The sequence below is a fragment of the Oryx dammah genome, unplaced genomic scaffold (genome assembly GCF_014754425.2).
Source record: "Oryx dammah isolate SB20612 unplaced genomic scaffold, SCBI_Odam_1.1 HiC_scaffold_25, whole genome shotgun sequence".
In the NCBI taxonomy this organism is placed as follows: Eukaryota; Metazoa; Chordata; class Mammalia; order Artiodactyla; family Bovidae; genus Oryx; species Oryx dammah.
This window is the reverse complement of record NW_024070209.1, coordinates 79,646,085-79,671,247: the sequence shown is the minus strand read 5'-3', so window position 1 is coordinate 79,671,247 and position 25,163 is coordinate 79,646,085. Positions and strand designations below refer to the sequence as shown.

At 38.9% G+C, this 25,163-nt stretch overlaps 1 pseudogene; it reads right to left on the bottom strand.

Annotated features, from left to right (window-relative positions):
* Window positions 1-10,803: 10,803 nt before the first annotated feature.
* LOC120852286 lies at window positions 10,804-11,765 on the bottom strand (annotated as a pseudogene).
* Window positions 11,766-25,163: the final 13,398 nt, after the last annotated feature.

Below are 25,163 nucleotides of genomic sequence, written 5' to 3'. Positions count from 1 at the left end.
GTCTGACTCTTTGCAATCCCCGCAGGCTCCTCTGTCCATGGAATTCTCCAAGAAGAATACTGGATTGAGTTGCCATTCCCTTCTCTGGGGGATTTTCCTGACCCAGAGATCGAAACCGAGTCTCTTATGTCTCCTTCATTGGCATATGGATTCTTTACCATCTGAGCTATCAGGAAAGACCTTGGGTTGGCTCTACTTTTTTAACTATTATGAGCAATGCTGCAGTAATTAGTGTACAAGTATTTCTTGGACCTAAGTTTTCAATTCTCTGGGATATATATATATCTATATATGATTGAAACTGCTAGGTCATACTATAACTCTGTGTTTAACATTTTGAGGTAATTTCTTCCAAATTGTTTTGCATGGTAGTACAATCCTACCTATAATGAAAGAGGGTCCTGATTTCTCCACAACCTCTCAAATACTTGTTGAGGACAGTGGTTATGTGCTTCCTGATTTTCTTCCTGCTGGATCTGTCTTTTTTGACAGAAGAATGTTGAAAGTCTCCAACTATTATTTTCATCCTCTTAATTAGAGCAGATTCATCTGTTTCCCTTTGTACTTCTACAGTTTTCGCCTCATGTACTTTGATGCTCTGTTGTCTGGTACATAGAGAGATGCAGATATGGGGAATAGACATGTAGACAAAGAAAGGTATGTACTGGGTAAAAGGCATAACTGTTTGGCCTTTAGATATGCTAGTAAAGCATAGGGGGAGGGAAAGTGTTCTATATTCCTATGATTGCTGTTGTTTAGTTGCTAAGTCATGTCTGACTCTTTGTGACCCCATGGACAGTAACCCACCAAGCTCTGTCCAGCGATTTCCCATGCAAGAAATAATGGAGAGAATTGTCATTTCCTTCTCCAGGAGATCACCAGTCCCAGAGATTGAACCTGTGTCTCTTAATTGGCAGGTGGATTCTTTACCACTGAGCCACCAGGGAAGCCCCACTCCTATAATCAGGCTTCAGTTTTTAGTGAGGCTGCACCTCTGAATTGTGGACTTTGCATGCATTTCTTGATTCTCCCTCTCATTCCTCTTTGAGTGGGACAAGATGTCTAGAGTGGGCTGGAATGGGATAGTTCTCTTCTCCAAGTGAAGGTAAGAGTCAGCTAGAGTTAACTCTTTCCCTTCCCTAAGGCAATTAAACTCTGATAAAACTCCAGCCGATTCGGCTCTGGTTAATTGGTTTCTCCTAATTAATGGCTGGCTTCCCAGTGGCTCAGTGGTAAAGAATCCGCCTGCCAATGCCGGAGGTGCAGGGTCAATCCCTGGGTCAGGAAGATCCCCTGGAGAAGGAAATGACAATCCACTCCAATATTCTTGCCTGTGGGAGCCTGCTAGACTCTAGTCCATGGGGTCACAAAAGAGTCGGACATGACTTAGAGGCTAAACATCAACAATTAAGGGCAAACTTTACTAGGATGAACAGATTGTCAATGGTATATTTCAAATGGTTCCTTTTCCCCTCCTCCTGTGGAAAGCTTGAGGGGATTTTTCTCTGACAGTCACTTTGAAAACCTAATAGAGTTTTGAATATATGTATATACATATATATCACAAAGGTTTGGGGGCTCTCCATTATAGGAAGATAAATGCAAACACTGAAGTTTCATTGCTTGGTAAAACATTAATGAGTTATGTTTCTTAATACAGCAATCACTGTTCAACATTTTCTTCAGACATTGATATATATATATATCATATATGTATGTATATATCATATATATATGATATATATATTAAGTTTCTTGAATTCTCCCTTGAACCAGCTTTATTGTTTTGCTACATCCCTTAATTAGCTGACTCATTTATTCTATAACTTTATGAAAATCATAGGTTTAACATTTAAAACATACATATTTAACACTATTATCTCTATTTAGCTAATTCCCATGAGACATCTAAGGATCTTTTAATACCTTACAGAGTCGAAATTGAAGACTCTGTTCAATAGCATGTTTTCTTTGTTAAGATAAAGGAACATTCTCTTCTATTATGTTTTTGTTTTCCTTTTACATCTTTTCAGTTTCCAATATGTCTGTTATTCATAATTTTGATCTCAGTATACTGTGCTATTTATCATCTCTTCTCTCATCATGGTCATCTTTGCTTTTTGATCTGAATTCTTTGAACCATTTATATTTTTGTTTCTACAAAAATTTCAATTTTAGGCAACATGGATTTTACTTTGCACAAGTTTCAATCCAAACTTCAATTCCACATTTTTTAAACCACATTTTCTGTTTCTTTCTCAATCTCAGCTTTTAGCCCTTTCAACTCCTTATGGTTTCTTAACCATGTTTCATATAAGCAATGTTTCTTTCTATTTTACTGAGATGAAGAATATAACTTATATGTTCTGTTTATTATAGAAAACTTTTTTTCCCTGAGATTGACCTTTCCTCTCAAGTTTTGAGATATTTCACACCTTTTCTTATGTCACAAAATGTTTTTAATTCTCTAGACTGGCAATGTTTCTTTGTTTTCCCATTTATCAATGAAAGGTTATGTCTTAAGACCCAGTGTTTGCCAGTCTAAAAGAGGTATAGATTTCCTTTGACCTCTCTGTGTACTTGGATGCTTATAGCTTCTAGAATAAACCTAAGTTCTTTTCTTTAATTAATGTGTAAAGCCCCTAGCCAAATTTTAGTTTCTGACCATTAGTCATCTTGTGCAGCTCTGATAGACTGCCTAGATGGCTTAATTTTCTTACTCTGGAAAATAATGTTTATCTCCAGGGCAGTACTTTCCAAATCTGACTGCTCATCAGAATCCCTTAAAAAAATTTAAAAATATGTGACTTCTCAAATCCCATGTCATCTTTCCTAGAATTTAATTTCCAGAGATAAGACTTGGAACTCATATTTCTTAAAGGCTTTCCATGTCATTGTAAAGCAGCTGGTGTACAGTCCACTACTTAAGAGTAGCTAAATATGTCCGAGACAATTTCTAGCTCTGTTTTAACCTACCACTCCTGGTCCATGACTTGGTCCACGGTCTATTCTACTGCCTATGACAACATCAAATACCTTTTCTTCTGCCACAAACTTTGCTACACAGTAGAGTGGCAATCTATAAGTGAATGTAAGCGTTAATAGATTAAAGAGAGAAAGAGTAAGCTCTGTTTTTTTAAAAAAGATCTGTGGTCTAGGGGATAAGTTATCTGACTTTCATTTTTATGTAAGCTGGGTCAGTAAGGGAGATCTGAACTACCACCATGTCTATTTCCTACCTGGCCAAACTGGGCTGTTTCAGAACATGGGTTTCCCTCAGTCAATTGTCTTTTGACTCCATTTAATAGACCGTCTTCCTAGATGCTAGGGTGTGTCTCTTTCCTCTAGATTGTGAACTTCCTGACAGCTTTAACTGTTTCTCTCTGATCCTTTATCGCCATCATAATGCCTGATACCTAGCAGACATTCACAAATATATGTTAATACCTAAATAAATGAATTTGGTGACTGGTTGTAACTTTGTCTACAATGGGTACTTTAATAAGAAATTGAGAAAAGCACTATATCAAGGTCTGCAAAGTGATAGGTCATTTAAGTCTAGAAGTCCTGTATTTAATTAACTCCTCAAAAAATGTGGAGTTTTAAATTTTAACTAACTCCTCAAAAAATAGGAAACCTGACTTGAAGTATGTACTTTAGTTGGAATGGAGTGAGGGGAAAAAACCCAGAAAAGTGTATTTTTTTATGTTTCATAGATATTGAAAATGATCTTGCTTTAATGACATATTAAGTTTCAAATATTAACAGTGTTTTCTGTTAACACACTTGACCTTACAATTTTTATATTTTATGCCATGTTGTAAAGATACAAAAACACAACACCAAGTTGTCTCTAACCTCCAACACACTTTTTATGGAAACTTAAATTTAGATTAATACCATGGAGAGAGATTTCTTTCTTAGGCTCAGACAGGATAATTAGTTTTAGTAATAAAATTAAAGGAGAAAGAACAAAGATAGCATTTGCCTTATGTTGGCCATTGAGTTCCTCAAAACAGTTCTGCTAAAATATATGCCACCCTTTTGGAATACTTTAAAGAATAAAAATTGCTCATTTGAATTTAAAGTTATTGTTTGTTTGGTTTTTAGCCAACCTCGTCTTATTTCACTTGCCTCTTTACAAATAAAGTTTTTAATAAAAAATTTTCATGTCTTCAAAATCTGAGTAAAAATTTGGTATGTGGATGCCTGTAGGTTTTGATGATTATTGTATAGTCACTAAATTGTGTTCGACTCTTTGCGACCCCATGGACATTACCCTGCCAGGCTCCTCTATCCATGGGATTTCCCAGGCAGAAATACTGGAGTGGGTTGCTAGTTCCTTGGGATCTTCCCAACCCAGATATTGAACCTGGGTCTTTTGCATTGACAGGTGGATTCTTTACTGCTGAGCCACAGGGAAGCCATGGGTTTTGGAGAGGCAGCCAAATTTGTTACGTAGTCACCTGCTAGACTATTTAATTTCCTTATTTTATTTCTAAAGAGTTCAGTAGAGTTGTATTTAGTTGTTCAAACTGGTCTCAAGAAATCTAATATCAGAGTTCCATATGGGATAGCCGTTTAAAGTGGGGGCAGCATACCCTTAGGCCAACATGGAGTTGCCACTATGATTTGTAAGACCTCTAGAGAGAAAGTGAGTTTCTTTCATTTATTCATTCAGTTCAAAAGTATTCATGAAGTGCTAAGGGTTTTCCTGGTGGCTCAGTTGATAAAGAATCTGCCTGCAATGCAGGAGACTTGGGTTTGATCCCTGGGTTGGGAAGATCCCCAGGAGAAGAGAATGGTTACCCACTTCAGTATTCTGGCCTGGAGAATTCCATGGACAGTATAGTCCATGGGGTCGCAAAGAGTTGGACACGACTGAGAGACTTTTACTTAAGTACAGAGACTGGAACAGAGCTAGGGCAGAGCTAGGGCAGAGCTAAAGCAAAGAATAAAAGAAAACAAGGTCTTTGTCCTCATGAAACTTCAATTTTAGTGGGAGAGACAGATCCATAAATAGATACCTAGTAGAGATGCACTATTTTTCTCTGAAGAAAAAGAGTAGTTAAGGCTGTAATATATGATGAGGCTGCTGTTCAGATGGTAATGAGGGATACTCTCTTTGAAGAGGAGACATTTAAACAGAGACTTGTATCCCTGGAGTTGATTCAAGATCTAGACTCCTGCGTTCCTTCTCCCCTTTAAGAAGTTATTTATCAAGAAACTTGATCCACATTCCGGATCTTTCTTTCAGACTGTACAATGTTGAGATCTACATTACTTTTCACAGTTTGGATATTTTACATGAAGTAGTCACACAGTAACAGAGATCAAATAATATTAACTATCAATCCAATTATTATTTGGATGGACAGGGAAGCCTGGCATGCCGCAGTCCTTGGGGTCACAAAAAAGCCGGACACAACTGAGTGACTGTACTGAACTGAACTATTATTTTCACTTCCATGTGCAATTTTCCCACTAGATCTAACTGTACACTCTTTTGGCTAGAAAATGGATTTTCATCAATCTTTTTGAGGATTACTGATAATTATGCTTGGACCTAAGGAGAAAATGCAATGTGATATTTAGCAAATACTGGGGTCACTGTGGTCTACTTTTTAGTGTTGGTTTTGCCATTTGAAATACAGCTTTTCTCAGCTGTAAAATTGGCATTATACCTATCTTCTAAACATGTAATTGTATGTTAATCCTCTTCCTCTTACTCCGTAATCTGAAATTCTTGTGGCTAGTTATAATTTTTCTATTAGTGACCTGTGTGTTTCTTCCTTTTCAGAGGACAATTTGGCATGACTGGTAAAGATCTTAATCATTCTGCATCAATAAGACGTGGAGGACACTTCATCTTTCCTGGAATTATTTTTATTCATCATATTGCAATTTAAACTGTGACTCGCAGACTTCCCAGATGGATTTCTCCAACAGCACATGTTTAATCAAAACTACAACATGTGTTGCACTGAGAAGCTAAGAGATTAGTCAAGGTCACTCAGATAGTTGATAGTAGAGGCGCAACTAGAATCACCTTTTTCTGACTACACTGAATGTTTGTCTTGTATCTTAAGATTTACACTTATTCAAAACTTCCAAGGCCAAAAATAGCCTCAGAAAGATGGTATGAGTTACTAGATGGCTAATTTTTGCTTTAACAGATTTGGTCAGGATCAAAATAAATATCCCTGAATTCACCTTGGTGGTAGTTTAGTCACTAAGCCATTTGGCCTGCCAGGCTCCTCTGTCCATGGAATTCTCCAGGCATGAATACTGGAATGGGTTGCCATTTCCTTCTCCTGGGGATCTTCCTGACCCAGGAATTGAACCCATTTTTCCTGCATTGTAGGCAAATTCTTTACTGACTGAGCTACCAAGGAAGCAGAAAAGACACACATTTATCAATAACAGATGATGGAGAATTCAGACCTGCTGAACTTTTTTTAAGATGCACTTCTGAATGTGATGCAACTGGTACAACCTTGGAACAAAAGTATGAGGAGTAAAAACACATTCTTGCCTTTTCAACCTGACTTTAGACACTGATTTTCTCTTTAGTTTTCAGAAAACCATAAACTGTCTCATAGAAACCTTGATGTTGGGGGTGCAGGAATAAGAGAGAACTATATGATTTCTGTATTTTATTTTGCTTTGACTCATTTTTGATTGAGACAACTCCCTTTCTTCTTGTCAAACAATACAAAACTCTAAAAATACACCTCCCCTGATGCACAGGGTGGTTCCCTTGTCGGGAACATTGGAGGTTCTGTTTCTGGTCCATGTCTCAGCTTACTGCCAAACTGCCCATCAGGAAACCTGCCTCAACATCATAAAATAAGAATTATTTTTTTTACTCTGGGGATTTTTGGAGAAAAGAGATCTATTTTTGTTTTGCTTTTCTTGTAGAAATATAAATGCTCTGATAAGCATTTCCCCTGATGTATCACAAGGCACTTCTATCCATCGATTTTTCAGAATGTCCTCACTGTCAGTTTTCCATGATCCAGAGAGAGCAAGTGACTGGTCCAGTGTATCACAGTGAGTTAGAGGCAGAGTTAGCATTGAATCTCGAGTCTCCTTGACAATTATTTTCAGGTTCAGATTCCCCGCAGTGTACTTTATTACTTCCGTATACAACCTTTAAGTTCAGAAGCCTTTCTACAACATCTAGGTAACCACTTTTATTCCTTAAGAGTTTGAGAAGTTAGTTTTTTTTTCTTGAAATGTGTATAGAAATGGCATGAAAAGTTCTTATATTTCTCTTGGAATAAGCCACATTTGTGTATTTTAAATTTTCTTTGGAAAGCCACAGAATTCTCTAAATTTATGAAGTGATTACAGTAATATTAGTTTTCTTTTCTTTGCCTCCTTGGGTAATAACAATAGCTTTCTTAATTTAAAACTATAAAAAAACCACTTGTATATTGTCAGATATCTCCAAATGCTGTCATTCCCCCAAGATCATCTGCCATGTGGCTTTCTCATGTTGTCCTTTTGCAGACAAGCTGACCACTGGTATGAGGTGTCTCAAAGTCTGATGCTTACTGATCTTAGCATGCCAATGTACATTCTTAGATAGGTAGCACCTTATCTGAGAGAAGAAAAGGATGAGAGTCTTAGAAGTTGTATTGCCAGACTCTTAAATACTCATTACTCTTGGGTAATTGAGGGAGAAACACTGTCAGATCTCATGTGCTTGTATATTGTGTCAACCAAGCAATTACCTGAAGTTTTGTTTCTCAGTAGAGTGCTATAATGTCATCTATGAACAGCCTGGGCATCCAGTCTTTATCTATTAAGGTGATGTTGCCATTAAGTTGCTCAGTCATGTCAGACTCTTTGTGAACCCATAAACTTCAATGCTCCAGACTTCCCTTTCACTATCTCCCTGAGTTTGCTCAGCCTCATGTCCACTGAATCAGTGATGCCATCCAACCATCTCATTCTCTGTTTTCCTCTTCTCCTTCTGCCTTCAGTCTTTCCCAGCATCAAGGTCTTTTCCAAAGGTGATAGATACTACCAATTGGCATAGTAGAGTGAAAATTTCCAATTTGTAGTTTGAGGCTTTATCTGATATATTAATTATAAATACCAACAGACATAATCAAAATGATTTTAGGCAGTTAATTCAAGGAAGGGTTTAAAGCATAGATTGGATTAGACCTGCATTTTTTTTTAAGCCATTTTTATCATCACCACACTAAGGGCTTCCCCACCTTTTAAAGGATGACTTCGTATTTGCTGCTTTTAGTGTTTAACCCACTCTGCCAATCTCTGCTTTTTAATTACTATTATTTATAATTATATTATTATTTATACCATTTATATAGAAATTCCCTGGTAGCTCAGTAGGTAAAGAATCCACCTGCAATGCAGGAGACCCCGGCGATTCCTGGGCCAGGAGGATCTGCTGGAGAAGGGATAGGCTACCCATTCTAGTATTCTTGGTCTTCCTTGGTGGCTCAACTGGTAAAGAATCTGCCTGCAATGTGGGAGACCTGGGTATGATTCCTGGGTTGGGAAGATCCCCTGGAGAAGGGAAAGACTATCCATTCCAGTATTCTGGTCTGGAGAATTCCATGGACTATATGTCCACAGGGTCACAAACAGTCAGGCACAACTGAGTGACTTTCACTTCACTTCATACCATTTGTATTAATACATCAAGGCTGAAGTTTGCCATTTCAATTTTCTTTTTCATGTTGTTTCCTATATTTATTATTTTTTCATTTTTGCTTGTTTTGTTTTGTTGCTTTGTTTTCCTGTGAGTTACTTGAGCATTTTTTTAGGACTCCATTTTGATTTGTTTGTGGTGCTTTTGAGTACATTACTTTGTACAGTTTACTTAATGGTTGATCTTTGTATTGCAATATACATAAGTGTTGTATTGCAGTCTGTTAGCATCAGTATTATATCTAAGAAACCTCACTTTAATTTAGATCCTTCTTGAGTTTCAGATGGTATTGTGGACTGAATATTTCTGATGCCCCAACGCCAAGTTTATACATGAACCCCTAATCCCGTGTGGCTGTCTTTCAAGGTAGAATCTATAAGGAAGTAATTAAGGTTAGCTCTCTTTCAAGGCAGGGTCTATAAGGAAGTAATTAAGGTTGGTGGTCTTTCAAGATAGAGTCTATCAGGAAGTAATTAAGGTTAAATGAGGTCAAAATTGTAGATCTCAGATCCAATAGGATGAAGAGGTATGAGAGATCTTTCCCTCTCTCCTCTCCCACCCCCTCAGCAGTCAAGCACTAAGGAAAAGCTATGTGAGGACATAAGAAGGTGGAGGACTACAAGCTAGGAAGACTTCCTTTATTTATCATTTCCTTTCTGTTTTAAGCATTTCTTTTAGTCATTCTTTAAGTGTATTTATGTTAAATGTCATATTCTCATGGTTTTCTTTCATATGACAACATTTTTATTATCCCTTCTCTCCTGAATAGGTTTCTAAGACATGGAACTTGCAGTCAACAGTTCTTTTCTCTCAGCACTTCAAATATACTGTGCCATTGCTCCCTGTCTTGCATTGCTTCAGATGAGAAATCTGTAAATCAAACTGGTATTTCTCTATTGAGAAAGCCTTGGTTCCATCTGTTGATTTCAAGATGTTGTCTTTGTTTTCAGTGTTTAGAATTGAATTCTGATTTGTCTTGACATGGATTTCTTTAAATTTACCCTACTTGAAATTCTCCTAGCTTTTTAAATCTGTAGTTGCTCAGTTGTGTCCTACTCTTTGTAACCCCATGGACTGTAGCCCATCAGTCTCCTCTGTCCATGGAACTCTCTAGGCAAGAATGCTGGAGTGGGTTGCCATTCCCTTCTCCAAGTGTTCTTTGCAACCCAGGGATTGAACCTAGGTCTCCTTCATTGCAAGCAGATTTGAGAAGTTATCAACCATTATTTCTTCAAATATAGGACTCTGATGATAAGATAGATTGTTTGTTATTGACTAGTTTATTTAGATCTGAGTTAAAACTCTATTTAAGCCATATAGGAGCTAAATTATCTGGGTAAAATATTTCAGATTGATTGATTGATTTCTATAAAATGAAACATGAGGCCAGTCTATATTTGACCTCTGTTGCTCCTTCAAACAAACACGGCCCTCCTTCCCCACCCGCAATGAAACCTTATACACACAGGCATACGTTATTTTCTCTGGAGAACTTCTTTTTCCTCACTGTATTTGGTGACGTTGCCAATTATATTACTGTCTCAACCTTTACCACACTCCACAAGGATTGAATTGTGTCCATCTTAAGAAATAAGCTGCACGAGGCATCCGCATTATCGTGTTTACCCATGCCTGGAACAATGCCTCATCCATGAGACTAATTATTATTTCTTGCATGTATAAATGAATAATGAGTCAAATCCCAATGATATTTCTTTCCCAGTGCAGTAAGGTGACAGAACCCTTAAAGATTTGTAGTCAGTGCTGGTGAGCAACTGGCTCTGTAAGAGGAGTAGGAATTTATTGCATTAGCAGTCTAATTGTTCTGTTTCTTTATTGCTTACTCTACATTTCTCCTTCTCCACTTGGCTACATCTATCTTATTCTGCATGTCTTTATCTAGACTATCTTGGTATTTTTTTTTTACTTAAGTCCCTAAGCTTCTTTATTTCTCCATTCTCTCTCATGATCTCTTGCCCCCTGATTTTTTTTTTTAAATAGTATCTCTTTTGATTCTTGTTTCTGTATTTTATTTTTCTTACTTTCTCAATTTTATTTATTTTTTTACCCAGCTTCACTGGTATCTCCATTCACTTTATTTTTCTCATATAAAGCTATGTGGTGGGCATAGTTGGAGCCTGGGTCCTCTGCACGGAAATGCAGGTGTGAGTCTTTATAAGATGGTCAGTATATTCCTGGTAGAGAGACTTGGTGAGCACTGTCTCTTTCCACGGATTGGGGTGAGATATCTGTAGGTCTTGGAAATGGGATTAAAAGTATCCTTGGCAAAGTTGCCCAGGGTGGCAGTGCAGCCCCTGGCACAGATGTGTAGTTGTTGTTTAGTTGTTAAGTCATGTCTGACTCTCTGCGACCTCATAAACCAGGCTCCTCTGTCCATAGAATTCTCCAGGCAGAAATACTGGAGTGGGTTGCCATTTTCTTCTCCAGGGGATCTTCCCCAAGCAGGGATCGAACCCAAGTCTTCTGCTTAGCAGGTTGATTCTTTACCACTGTACCACCTGGGAAGCCCAGCAGAGGTGTAGCTTAATAGCAGTCATCAGCAGCAGCTTTTTGGGCACAGATGATACCAGTGCTCCTGGCAGCAGGTATAAGGTACAACAGTATGGAACCACAACAGCCAGTCACCTTGCAAGAAACAGTATCAGGCTTGCTGATCTTGTTAGTCATGCCAGAAGACTCATTGCACGAAGACGGACAGTTTGGTGAGACTGATGGCCCCATGGACAGCAGAGGCTGCCTCCCTGGAGCACTTGACACCCACATGGAGTTGTGACCCCATTGGTGATAAATGCCGAGGCCCTGTTCTGCTGGCCAGCACAGGTCTGCTTTTATAAAGGTATAATCTTCTAAACCTTGTCTCTGAGAGATGCCACCAGGAAAAAGTCAATGATCACAGATTCCTTGATGGGCAGAAAGAAGACATAAACCTCCTCCAGGGACTTATCTTCATGTCCTTGACCAGGCTACCCAGCTTGGTGACTGGGAGCCAGTCCTTGTCCTCTGCTCTGGCCCCAGATGTTGCCAAAGACCCGTGGAAGCCGCTGTGGCCAGCCATCCCAGGGGCACCCTGCAGCCTGTGGGGCCTTCAGGCGCTCTTGCAGCTCCAGTATCATCCACCATTTAGTGCTTTTATGGAGAAGAAGCTTACCTTCCCCATTTTAATTTTTTGCTTCTTATCTGTCTTGCCAAATCTTTATTCTGTATCAGATCACAATAGGACTCTAACCCATATGTGTTTATTTAACATTTACTAGTTATTCACTATTTATTTGCTATATCCTAGAACAAAGATATATCTTACTTTATCTAACTGAAAGAAGTCATGTAATGTATTAAAATTAATATGTGTAATTTAAAATATTATGTACAAACTAATAAAGTATTATATATATCTAAGTTAAGTACTAGAATTAAATATATTTATATAGGGAAGATAATAAGACTTTTTATTCATCTCCAGCTCTTGATTAATTTTGCTTTAGGAAAGAAGTTGTGATCCCTCTCTTAAAAATGCATCTATGATGTCTTTTATTTAACCAGTGTTAAACTCCCAAACAGCAACTGTGATAAGCAGGTCTGATGAGAGCCATGTTGATTAATTTCCATAAGCAAGAGCATCTGGTTTTAGGAAATTGAACAGGAAACTCTCAGCGTTAGCTCAGCATCTAGGGTATTCATTGGCTGGTGAATAGTGACTGTGCATATTAGCAGTCAGAACTATCCAAAAGGCAGAGCACACCATGGCCAGTGATCTGGCTGTGTTGTCAAACCTATTCTTAGGCTAGAGAATGATTCTTTATTCATCCCACTCTCCAGACCTCAATTCTGCCCTTCTTTGTTTTGCTCTGCTACAGAACCACCCCAGGTAGAAAAGACAGAGGGAAGTTAAGAGTGCCTGTGTTCCTGTCTCTGGGATGGCTGGCAACATGACTTCGCTCAGACTTTCCAGGCATTAGCTCGGTAGCTCCAGCTGATCCCTTTGGCCATGTGTCCTCCCCAAACCTCTCTGCTCCTCTGCCAACCTACCCCAAGTGGTGTTTAGTGCTCTGTTTTCCATCACAGCCTTAGCAGAAGAATGTTTTTTCTTAGGTGAATCAATACAATGATCTCTCCCAGTGGAGGATTTTCAACCTTGAACCTTGGCTCTCATTTGGGAATGAACATTGGAAATGAATCTGTTCCCTGGGGTCCTGAGGTGCTCATAGCTCTTAATTTCTGCTCACACCTCTGCCTCCATGTCCTTGATAATACGTGCTCAGGGCCCACAAACATTTCACTGGAGAGCTTAGTGAAGTATTTTTCTCCTCCTTAGATTACCCTATAAATATTGAAATTGGACAAGATCTTTCAAAGTACTTAAGTGACATTTTGTTGATGTACACATAGGGTGAATAAATTTACATCTATTAGATAATTATTTATCAAGCTAATTGGCCCCAAATCATCAACTTCTTTTTCTTTTTTTGGATAAAACCTACTGCTTGCACAGAGGAGATTTTTTTTTCCCCAAACTTGAGTTCTCCTGAGACTGCTTGCAAAACTGGATTCACAGACTGCAAAAGCACTTTGTGTGCTTTTGCAGCGAGGAAGGCGAAACTGAAATCTCTAGCATTAAATAATAATTTTACGCTGCAAAACTTGTGTGTGAAGTACTGACATTGTATTCCCACGATTATTCAATTAATGAAGCCAATTAGTGCACATTGTGCTTTGTAGTCGCATCAGCAGGAACTAAATGAGCCTTTTGGGATGTTTACGGATTTAGTTGATTTCAGGAAAAAGAGTTGACTGATCAGAGCAGCTGTTGGTGGGAAACAGTTTGCACCCAAATAGGAATCAACCATAAGTTTGAACAGATGCTGTTCTGTCTTCTTAGTGCCTGGATCATGGTGTGATGTTATCAATTAGTTTCCTACCAGGAAAGCCTTAAATATAGTCAATGGAAACTGTCAGAGGCCTGCTGCAGCATTCTACATCAGCACGGCAGTGTTTATTCTCTACAAGGCTTACAGTCTTGGCTTCTTAGCTATCTCACTAATCAGTTAAAAAACAAACTACAAAATAACCAGTAATTTAAAAAACTGACTTGGAAATTAGTTTAGAGAATAACTTGAAATCCCTTTAAATACATCTTGTAGTTATTTCAGTTAATTGTGGTATTGAGATGTGATGATTAGTTTTACGTGTCAATCTGACTGAGCTCAGGGATAACCAGGTGGCTGGTAAACTTTTTTTCTGGATGTGTCTTTGAGGCTATTTCTGGAAGAGATTAGCAGTTGAATCAATAGACTGAGTAAAGGTGATGACCTACACCAATACAGGTGGGCATTGTCCACTTTATTGAGGTCCTGAATAGAACAAAAAAGTGAAGGAAGAACACATTTGTTCTCTTTGCTTGGAGCATCTATCTTCTGCCCTCAGCCATCAGCACTTCTGAATCGTAGGCCTTTGAATTTGGCCAGAATTATACCATGAAGTCTCCTGAGTCTCCAGCTTGTCATCCACTCTCTGTGGATGACAGACCATAGGACTTCTTAGCCTTCATAATTTTGTGACTCAGTTTCTATAATTTATCTTCTCTCTATTTTCTATTTCTCTGGAGGACTCTGATTTATATTATACATGGAAAAAAAAAAAAGTGTGGAGAACAGGAACTCTTATTTCCAGAGGATAGACCTCACAGTTGCAGTCTTTCTGGGAGAAATCTATTCTGTGTCTCTCTTCACATTATAATGCAGGAAATCTGCAACACTTACCAGGCAAAAGTGGGTTTCAATCAGGTATGTCCCCATGTAGGCTGTGTGACCTTGGGTAGGTTACCATGAGAATAAAGCATAATATATTTTGATTTTCCTTTCTATAAAGTGAATATATATATATACTTGCTTCACAGGGTTAAATAAAAATAGCATATGTGATCATTTTTGTTGTAATGCACATTTTCTATGTTCTAAGGTATCAGATTATATAGACAATTAATCAATTTATTGATTTGCAAGGAGATGAGGGAAACAAAAAAGGACTTTAATTGAATAAGTTGATTGTAAAGATGTTTTTTGATTCTGAAAATGTGAAAAGGAAAACTGTATGTTCTTGGTTTGAGATTATATCATAGTATATGCAAAAAAAAAAATTTTACTTTCCTTTTGCTTTCACATTAAAAAGGCAGATACCAGAGAGCAACTCATCAAGCTTTCAAGGAGACTGAAATTGTTTGATATCTGTTTATAAAATACTTTTTTTTCTAATCTGAACATATAAAATCCAATGTACAATAATCAAAGAATCTTAGTTTGAGATGTGAGAGTATCTCAAGTGGCTTTTATTTCTTGTGTTAGGCTCACAAATAAAAGTTGGTTTCTGTTTTATAATTCACACTTAATTGGTCCTTTTTTTTGTGGAGTCAAGAAAGAAGATATTGCAAAGATTCTATTATTTAACTACTGAAAGAACATTTCTAGCACAATAAATAAATCACAAACCCAAGACATTTTACTATGCATAATTATCATGAAGCCTTTTTTTTATTTTCACCCAAATGAGGCATGAAGTTTTGTATGTGCTTGTGTTGCTTTTAATTTTAGTAGAAGATGGGGCAGTAGAGAGAGCTTTGAGGGAAAAGTGTTGCTCTCTTGTAAAATTATTTTTACGTAGTTGTGCTCATTTATTTCATGTGTACTCATTGATTGAAGCCAAAGAAATTGCCAGATCAAAGCTGGAAGAGACAGGATTTGGAAATATTGGAGACAGAAATATTGGACTTTTGAAGATACAGAGGGGGAAATTATATATATATATATATATGATATTATATACTATTTATAAGTGAATAGTATATGTTATGTGTATATATACCTACTGAAAGAAAAAAGAGATACAGATGATTCAATGTTGTTCAGTTGCTAAGTCATGTCTGACTCTTTGCCACCCCATGAACTACAGCACACCAGGCTTCCCTGTCCTTCACTATCTGTCTCTTCACTATGTCCACTGAGTCGGTGATACTATCTAATCATCTCATCCTCTGCTGCCCTCTTCTCTTGCCCTCAATCTTTGCCAGCATCAGGGTCTTTTCCAATGAGTTGGCCCTTTGCATCAGGTGGCCAAAATATTGGAGCTTCAGCTCCAGTGTCAGTCCTCCCAGTGAATATTCAGGGTTGATTTCCTTTAGGACTGACTGGTTTGATCTCCTTGCAGTCCAAGAGACTCTCAAGAGTCGTCTCCAGCACAACTGAAAGCATCAGTTCTTTGGCACTCAGCCTTCTTTATGGTCCAACTCTCACATCTGTATGTGACTACTGGACAAACCATAGCTTTGACTATATGGACCATTGTTGGCAAAGTGATGTCTCTGCTTTTTAATACACTGTCAACTGATAGACAACACAAAAATATTCTCTCTGGGAAATCTAAAAATTTGACCCTGAAAGAGGTTGCTCTTACGCACTTATCCCCCTCCACTTCCAGTGTCTCTATGAATCATAGCTCAGGAATCTTTGACATTGTGCTTGAATCTGAGCAACATGGAACCACCTGCCTCGTGCACGTGCATCCCTAATAGGGCTGGTGCTGCTTTTGTGTCTCTCTTTTGTAATCAAACTTTTATGTCTTCAGTTTCAGAGTTCATGGCAATTTAAAGTATCTCTTCTTTCAAAATCAGTCAAGAAGCCTCTACCACAACTTTTTAAAGCAAAATTTTAATGCTCTTTCTCATCGATGTGTGTGTATGTTCAGTCACTGAGTCATGTCAGACTCTGTGACCTCATGGACTGTAGCCCATCAGGCTCCTCTGTCCATGAAATTTTCCAGACAAGAATACTGGAGTGGGTTGCCATTTTCTCCTCCAGGGGATCCTTCTGTCCCAGGGATTGAACCTGCATCTTCCAAGTCTCCTTCTTTGGCAGATGGATTCTCCACCTGGGAAGCCCTTTCTCATCAACAAATAAGTGTAAATGCTAAAACCTGCCATTTTATTGAACAGTTGCTATGTTCTAGGCAGTCACCTTATTTAACTACCTAATTTAGCTCTTACTCCAGTCTTATGAGACATAAACATTTCTATAACAATATCACTTGAGCCCATGAGATTAACTGAATCATGTCACAGCCAAGGTGGTCAGTCAACGAACATGACTTTTGCTCAGTGAAGACTGAGGGAGCTGATAGAGAGAAAGATCCTTAAGGATGGTTTAATTCACAGTTCATATTACAGAGCAGGGAAAATGAGTTCCAGAGGCAGAAAGTGAGTGACCAAGGTCTCATTGGGGTGTGTATCAGAGCTGGGAACCAAACACAGGCCTTCTGACTTCCACCGTCATCTTTTCTGTGGAACCAGGCTGCTTTGTGGAACAGAATAGCAACAGGCTGACTGAGGTGTGGCTGGGTGTAGGTCCCCAAACTGCTAATTATGTGTCAATGTTACTGAAGTTCCCGGGGAATCTGGATCAACAATTGGAGAATGGATTCGGGAAGGCACTCATCTCCTTTCTGGATTAGAATGTCTTGTCACTCAGGCCCCTTCACTCCCTTTGGCCCTTCTGTCAGAGAGATGCTCAATGATGATACTTAGAGGAAGACATGATTAGATCAACTACAGGATAAGAAATAGGATAGTTTCAAAAGCCCATTAAAGAAATGACCTATAAAGTGGAAGCGTTTTAGGAGACTAGGAACACATTTTCCTCTTCTTTGCTTGCTGTCCCTCTAAAATGACTATCATAGAGAGCAGTTACACTTTCTGAGAGAGCTTTGCTAAAGTAAGATTTTTTTTTTCCATAGATAAATAATTTTGTCAAGAAGATTTTATTTGCAGGAGGGTAACTGATCTCCTTAGGGGGAAGATGTTGCTTTAATATACCATTTGGAACATGCAGGTCCTTGGATCTATTTAACAATTACTATAAACATGTTTACAAAAGGCAGGTGTTCAGAAGGATCACTTATTAATTTTTACCACATTCCATTGAGTGCAGAGATTTACATACAGTTATATTGCATGTCCTATTTCAATATTCTAACATTCTCTTTGATTCTTTTAAAATATGTAGTCTGTGTTGGACTTCTAATTGAACAACAAACAATGCCAAATATCTACCTTCATGGAGATCCAAATACTTTGTCTTAAAGGGTCTTGATTCTTCAGTGGCTGGACTCAAAAATGGAGGGTTTTCTCAGGAGGACTTGCTCATAAAACTCTAGAGAGGATTTTGGTAGGGCGGCAGCCATCTTTGACTGTTTCCATAGGGATGGTGAGCCTCAAAGCTATAGCATGAAGTTCTTAAAAGATAAAATTATTTATGACACTAGTTAAAACAGTAAAGCAGGCTTTATTTAAGTTGAGCCAGATTTATTCCCTTACCCATGATATTTCTTGTTGTAGTTTTCTATCCATGGGTTCCCATCTTACTCCTTGGTTATAAATTTCCATTTTTCCTTGCTCTCTTCAGAGTTGAGCCTAATCTCTCCCAGACTGCACAACCCCATCACAGAAATAGGGATTACTGTGATGGGGTTGTGCAGTCTGGGAGAGATCTGGCTCAACTAACTTAATAGGATTCTTGCTGAATGTAGGACAAGGTTATCAGATACTGAGTGGGGACTCTGGTTAAATTGATTTGAGAGGATTCTTGCTAATATTGAATAATACAAAGAAGGGCATGGAAATCAAAAAGTTGAAGTCTAGTTGTGAAAATGATTTAGGGAAGTCTGATTTAAATGTGGGCAAAAAGAAACTCTGTTAGGGACATGCCAAGAATATTGCAATCAGAAACTCTGAGTTAAAGGGGGGTGTTTCAGATAATCAGGCAGTGGTCTTGGAAACTGAGATGTCAACCTTCCCTCTGTGGGCTGGTCTTATTCCAACATGTCAGTTTTTTTTTGTTTTTTTTTAAAGAAGCTCTTCCATTTATTTGAAGGGATGTCATATAGCAGAAAGGATATGCCAGTCCTAGGATGCTCCAAAGAGCAAGGTAAGAACTTGTATACATGTAAATAATAGGTTATCAATGATAGTGTGGGTAAGAAGCATGTTGGTGCTCATGGGGTGTGCTGAGTCCCTCATGGTTGGGGTTTCCCAGCAAACACCAGCAGACACAGTGTCCAGCAGACTGTGTTTCCCAGCAGACACACAAACATGCCAGGTTTAAGTTGAAGCTCTCTGTCAAGTTCACTGACTAACTGGCTGCTTATAATCCCTTCGTCCTGTTCAGAAACCCCATGAAGGCAGATATGCCCTAGGGAGTTCTAGAAGTGAGTGACGTGAAAGTCACTCAGTCATATCTGACTCTTTGTGACCCCATGGACTATACAGTCCATGGAATTCTCCAGGCCAGAATACTGGAGTGGGAAGCCTTTCTCTTTGCCAGGGGATCTTCCCAACCCATGAATTGAACCGAGGTGTCCTGCATTTCAGGCAGATTCTTTACCAACTGAGTTATCAGGGAGTTCTAGAAAGGCAAGACCAAAAGCAGATATGGTCTATAATATTCCTGTAGTTTATGAAGTATGACATATTGGGTCTCAGGTTTTTCCTCACTGGTTCCCCTAATGAAAGTTGAATCTTTTCTACAAGGGTGATGAGTTCACCTTTGAGGATCATCACATAGTGCTCCTGATGGCCAGGAATCCCTCATCTTGGTTCCTCTTGGATCTAGGGGAAGAAAATATGTTATTTATGTGTTTTCATAATTGAGAGAGAGAGAAAGAGAGGGAGAAAGAGGAGGGAGAGACCCTTTTAATGCATACACTGACCCTTCCTGTCTTGATCCTTTACCTTGTTAGACTGTGTTCCTAGGACCCTTCCTCACTGTGGCCTCTCCCCATCTGACCCCTTTCCTCTCAATTCACAGTTCTTGCCCAACTTGATTCCCTTTTAACCAACTGACCTTACAGGTGTATTTAATTTTGCAGCTGGACACATACTGAATAACTCTTGTCAGTACTTACTATTTATTCAACATTTTCTCCTTTTATACATTACATTATTTACATTCTCAAATCCTTTGTATGACTTATAAGGAATCACAAGTGTCATGGGAGAGAAGAAATAGCTCAGGTGCCATACCTTTCTGGATTTTTTTTTCACTTGGAACCAGTAGATTTGTGAGAACAAATATGAGTTTAACAAATAGAAATACGCAATTGCTTGTAAAACAGGCAGCAGATGGACTTTGCAAAGCTTTCATTTGACTTGCAGTCCTATGGAACACGCGGTGCTTTCATGGGTACTGATTCTCATCAGGGAGTTAGGATCTCACCACTGTGGAGCTCTACATCATTCTTAGTAGGACATCATTCCTGTCACAGCCTTGCCAATGATGGAAGGACAGTAATCACCAGCTTACACTGATGTGTAAGCACTTACACAAAAGTCAATTACCATAAAGGGAACTAGAGGAAATAGGCTGGAGAGATGCAGGCAGATTTTTCAGTTCGGCTCCTGGAGTTCATATTTCTTCCAGTTAACTGTAAATAATCTCGCCACTGAGGATCTCATCTCAGTCATGCTATTTTTTTTTCTTTTAGGAAAGATATATTATTATAATTAACATACCCTCATAGAAACCTAGATGAGTACACTTAAAATGGGTCACTTATTCTGACTTTCTTGATTTAATGTCATTTTGCCTTAAAAAAAAAAAGAATGTGCACAGTAATTTGCTGCTTCCTCTCACCATCTGTTACCATAAGCTCATACACAAAATTTAGCTATAAATCATAGTCACTAAAACTTTACTCTTCTTGTCACATTAGATGTTTTCATTAGGGTGTGTATATGTTTGTGTTTATAAATTCACATTATCTTTACTTTCTGTGTGTTTTTCCTCTGAATAAGGAATAAGGAATAATAATCTTTGCAGACTTTAGTTACAAGGACAAACATTAGAGCACAATGCCTTTGAACTTCTAAGACAGCTAAGAATTTATAACCATAACCAGCCCTTTTAAAGCAACTTCTCTGTAGATAAAAGTGGATTCATTTACCTGACTTTGCTATCCTCTTTTTGGAACCAATGCTTTTGAACTGTACTGTTGGAGAAGACTCTTGAGAGTCCCTTGGACAGCAAGGAGATCCAACCAGTCCATCCTCATGGAAATCAGTCCTGAATATTCATTGGAAGGACTGATGCTGAAGCTGAAACTCCAATACTTTGGCCACCTGATGCAAAGGACTGACTCATTTGAAAAGACCCTGATGCTGGGAAGGATTGAAGGTGGGAGGAGAAGGGGATAACGAAGGATGAGATGGTTGGATAGCATCACCAACTCAATGGACATGAGTTTGGGTAAACTCTGGGAGTTGGGATGGATAGGGAAGCCTGGTGTGCCACAGTCCATGGGGTCACAAAGAGTCGGACACGACTGAGCAACTGAACTGAACTGAACTGAACTGAATCATTACAGGACAGTCTTTGAATACAGTCCAAGTTAGTGCATCTGGATCTGCTTAGGGATTAAACAGAGGAGCTCTCAGGCACCAGCTGATTTACCTCATTAGCACATAAATGTCTTTGCTATCAGTCTCTCCATAATGCTTTTGACCATGTGTTTGTAATACACTGTTATTGTTTAGTCGCTCAGTCATGTCCGACTCTCTATGACCCCATGGAATATAGCCTGCCAGGCTCCTCTGTCCATGAGATTTTTCCAGGCAAGGATACTGAAGTGGGTTGCCATTTCCTTCTCCAGGGTATCTTCCCAATCCAGGGATCAAACCCACGTCTCCTGCATTGGCAGGTGGATTCCTTACCACTGAGCCATTGCAACATGTGGTATAATACAAAGACAAACTAAATGAACAAAACAGAAAAAAAAAAAAGTTTCCACAACTATTCTCTCAAGGGAAAAGAACAAAAACAAAAACAGTTAATCTCTCTGACTACAGTATCACCTAGATGGAACATCAAAGAAATAAACTTTGTAAACTTATCATGATGCCCTGAACTGAAACCAGCAATTTAAAAATCAAAGTACGATAGATAATTCATCCGTGTTCCAAAATGATTTGTATGGTGGTAATCAATTACCTTTAGTCTCTCTTTTGAGTTTGTTATCAGCAAGAGTTCTGTGTGTTGGATTTGGAGAACTATATAATTCAGCATGGATAATAATTTTATTTTACTTGCTGAAGGGGAGTGATAAGTCCCTCAATATGCCACAGAGCTATTTGCTCACTTTCTTTCTAAATTCTGCATGGTAAAATGAATTTTTTTTGCCCACACCTGTAACATTCCACTGTCACCTTGGCTGTGTTGTGCTGTTAAAAATTTAAATCGCTCTGGTGAATAGCCAATTGTGACCTTTCTTTTTATGGAAGATGTATTCTATTCCCAATTTTGCTTGGGCTGTAGCAGCTTCCAATGCAAGTGAATGCATGTCTTCTAAAATGTCACTAATAAACTCCCTGTCATTTGATGTTAGAGTAAGATATCATATAAGAAATCACATTTATGTTTCAACAGAAATCATCAAATAAAATCTGAGATAAAATGAACCAATTTATTTTATTATATTCCCACATTAAAGTAAAATGTGTGTGTGTGGTGATTTATCGATGGGAATTAAACTGTGGTGTCTCGAGTCATTTTATTTTCACATTGAAAAGAGGCTATTACACTACTCTTTGTTTTTCCACATACAGACAAGACTAAGAAAGGTGAATTTGGGGCCAAAAAATTAGACCTCATAGTGCAAATAAATAAGTCATATACTGGAGTAAGGAAATCTAGGTTTTAACACCATCCTGGGCTTTTGATACTTGTATGACCGTGAGGAAATCACCCTCTCTGAGCCCTTATTACTTGTCCATAACTTAGAGATATCAATTCCTATTCTATTGCCTTGGTTTTTCATGTGAGGTAATATTCTTAGGATCTGAACTACTACTCAAATATGAGGTGAATTTATTTTAAATTTGAACTAGATTATTGACCAAAGGCGGCAATGGCGCCCCACTCCAGTACTCTTGCCTGGAAAATCCCGTGGACGGAGGAGCCTGGTTGGCTGCAGCCGTGGGGTTGCTGAGGGTCAGACACTACTGAGCGACTTCACTTTCACTTTTCACTTTCATGCATTGGAGAGGGAAATGGCAACCCACTCTAGTATTTTTGCCTGGAAAATCCCAGGGACAGAGGAGCGTGGTGGGCTGCTGTCTATGGGGTCGCACAGAGTCGGACATGACTGAAGTGACTTAGCTTAGCTTAAGCCAATAATGAGGCCACTGTTGGTGTCAAAATATCCCTTTGTCAATGGGCCCTACCTGCTATTTGTATTTTTATTAACCATTCCACTTTAAGACTAGCAACAGTGGATAATAATTACTCAAGGCAGATACTTTGCTGACTCTGAGGTTGGTTGCTGGTAGCAAATAAAAATAAGGGCTCTTAACCACTGTCTTTGAAATGTTGAGCAGTTTTCCTGGGACTTCACACATACTTCATTTCTCAGCAAATCACTGCAGGAAATTTCCACTATGCAGTTAACAGATATACAGATAGTCAGTGAAAGCTCAGAGATGATACCTTGCTCAGGCCGTAGAGTTGGTTCTTCAGTTCAGTTCAGTCACTCAGTCGTGTCCTACTCTTTGTGACCCCATGAATCGCAGCACACCAGGCCTCCCTGTCCATCACCAACTCCTGGAGTTCACTCAGACTCATGTCCATCGAGTCCGTGATGCCATCCAGCCATTTCATCCTCGGTCATCCCCTTCTCCTCCTGCCCCCAATCCCTCCCAGCATCAGAGTCTTTTCCAATGAGTCAACACTTCGCATGAGGTGGCCAAAGTACTGGAGTTTCAGCTTTAGCATCGTTCCTTCCAAAGAAATCCCAGGATTGATCTCCTTCAGAATGCACTGGTTGGATCTCCTTGCAGTCCAAGGGACTCTCAGGAGTCTTCTCCAACACCACAGTTCAAAAGCATCAATTCTTTGGCACTCAGCCTTCTTCACAGTCCAACTCTCACATCCATACATGACCACAGAAAAAACCATAGCCTTGACTAGCCGGACCTTAGTTGGCAAAGTAATGTCTCTGCTTTTGAATATATTATCTAGGTTGGTCATAACTTTTCTTCCAAGGAGTAAGCATCTTTTAATTTCATGGCTGCAGTCACCATCTGCAGTGATTTGGAGCCCCCCAAAAAATAAAGTCTGACACTGTTTCCACTGTTTCCCCATCTATTTCCCGTGAAGTGATGGGACCAGATGCCATGATCTTCGTTTTCTGAATGTTGAGCTTTAAGCCAACTTTTTCACTCTCCTCTTTCACTTTCATCTAGAGGCCTTTTAGCTCCTCTTCACTTTCTGCCATAAGGGTGGTGTCATCTGCATATCTGAGGTGATTGATATTTCTCCCGGCAATCTTGATTCCAGCTTGTGTTTCTTCCAGTCCAGTGTTTCTCATGATGTACTCTGCATAGAAGTTAAATAAGCAGAGTGACAATATACAGCCTTGACATACTCCTTTTCCTATTTGGAACCAGTCTGTTGTTCCATGTCCAGTTATAACTGTTGCTTCCTGACCTGCATACAGATTTCTCAAGAGGCAGGTCAGGTGGTCTGGTATTCCCATCTCTTTTAGAATGTTTCACAGTTCATTGTGATCCACACAGTCAAAGGCTTTGGCATAGTCAATAAAGCAGAAATAGATGTTTTTCTGGAGCTCTGTTGCTTTTTCCATGATCCAGCGGATGTTGGCAATTTGATCTGGTTCCTCTGCCTTTTCTAAAACCAGCTTGAACATCAGGGAGTTCACGGTTCACGTATTGCTAAAGTCTGGCTTGGAGAATTTTGAGCATTACTTTACTAGCGTGTGAGATGAGTGCACTTGTGCAGTAGTTTGAGCATTCTTTGGCATTGCCTTTCTTTGGAATTGGAGTGAAAACTGACCTTTTCCAGTCCTGTGGCCACTGCTGAGTTTTCCACATTTGCTGGCATATTGAGTGCAGCCCTTTCACAGCATCATCTTTCAGGATTTGAAACAGCTCCATTGGAATTCCATCACCTCCACTAGCTTTGTTCATAGTGATGCTTTCTAAGATGTCTGGCTTTCCAAGATGTCTGGCTCTAGATTAGTGATCACATCATCATGATTATCTGGGTCGTGAAGATCTTTTTTGTACAATTCTTCTGTGTATTCTTGCCACCTCTTCTTTATATCTTCTGCTTCTGTTAGGTCCATACCATTTCTGTCCTTTATCGAGCCCATCCTTGCATGAAATGTTCCCTTGGTATCTTTAATTTTCTTGAAGAGATTTCTAGTCTTTCTCATTCTGTTGTTTTCCTCTATTTCTTTTCATTGATCACTGAAGAAGGCTTTCTTATCCCTTCTTGCTATTCTTTGGAACTCTGCATTCAGATGCTTATGTCTTTCTTTTTCTCCTTTGCTTTTCACCTCTCTTCTTTTCACAGCTATTTGTAAGGCCTCCCCAGGCAGCCATTTTGCTTTGTTGCATTTC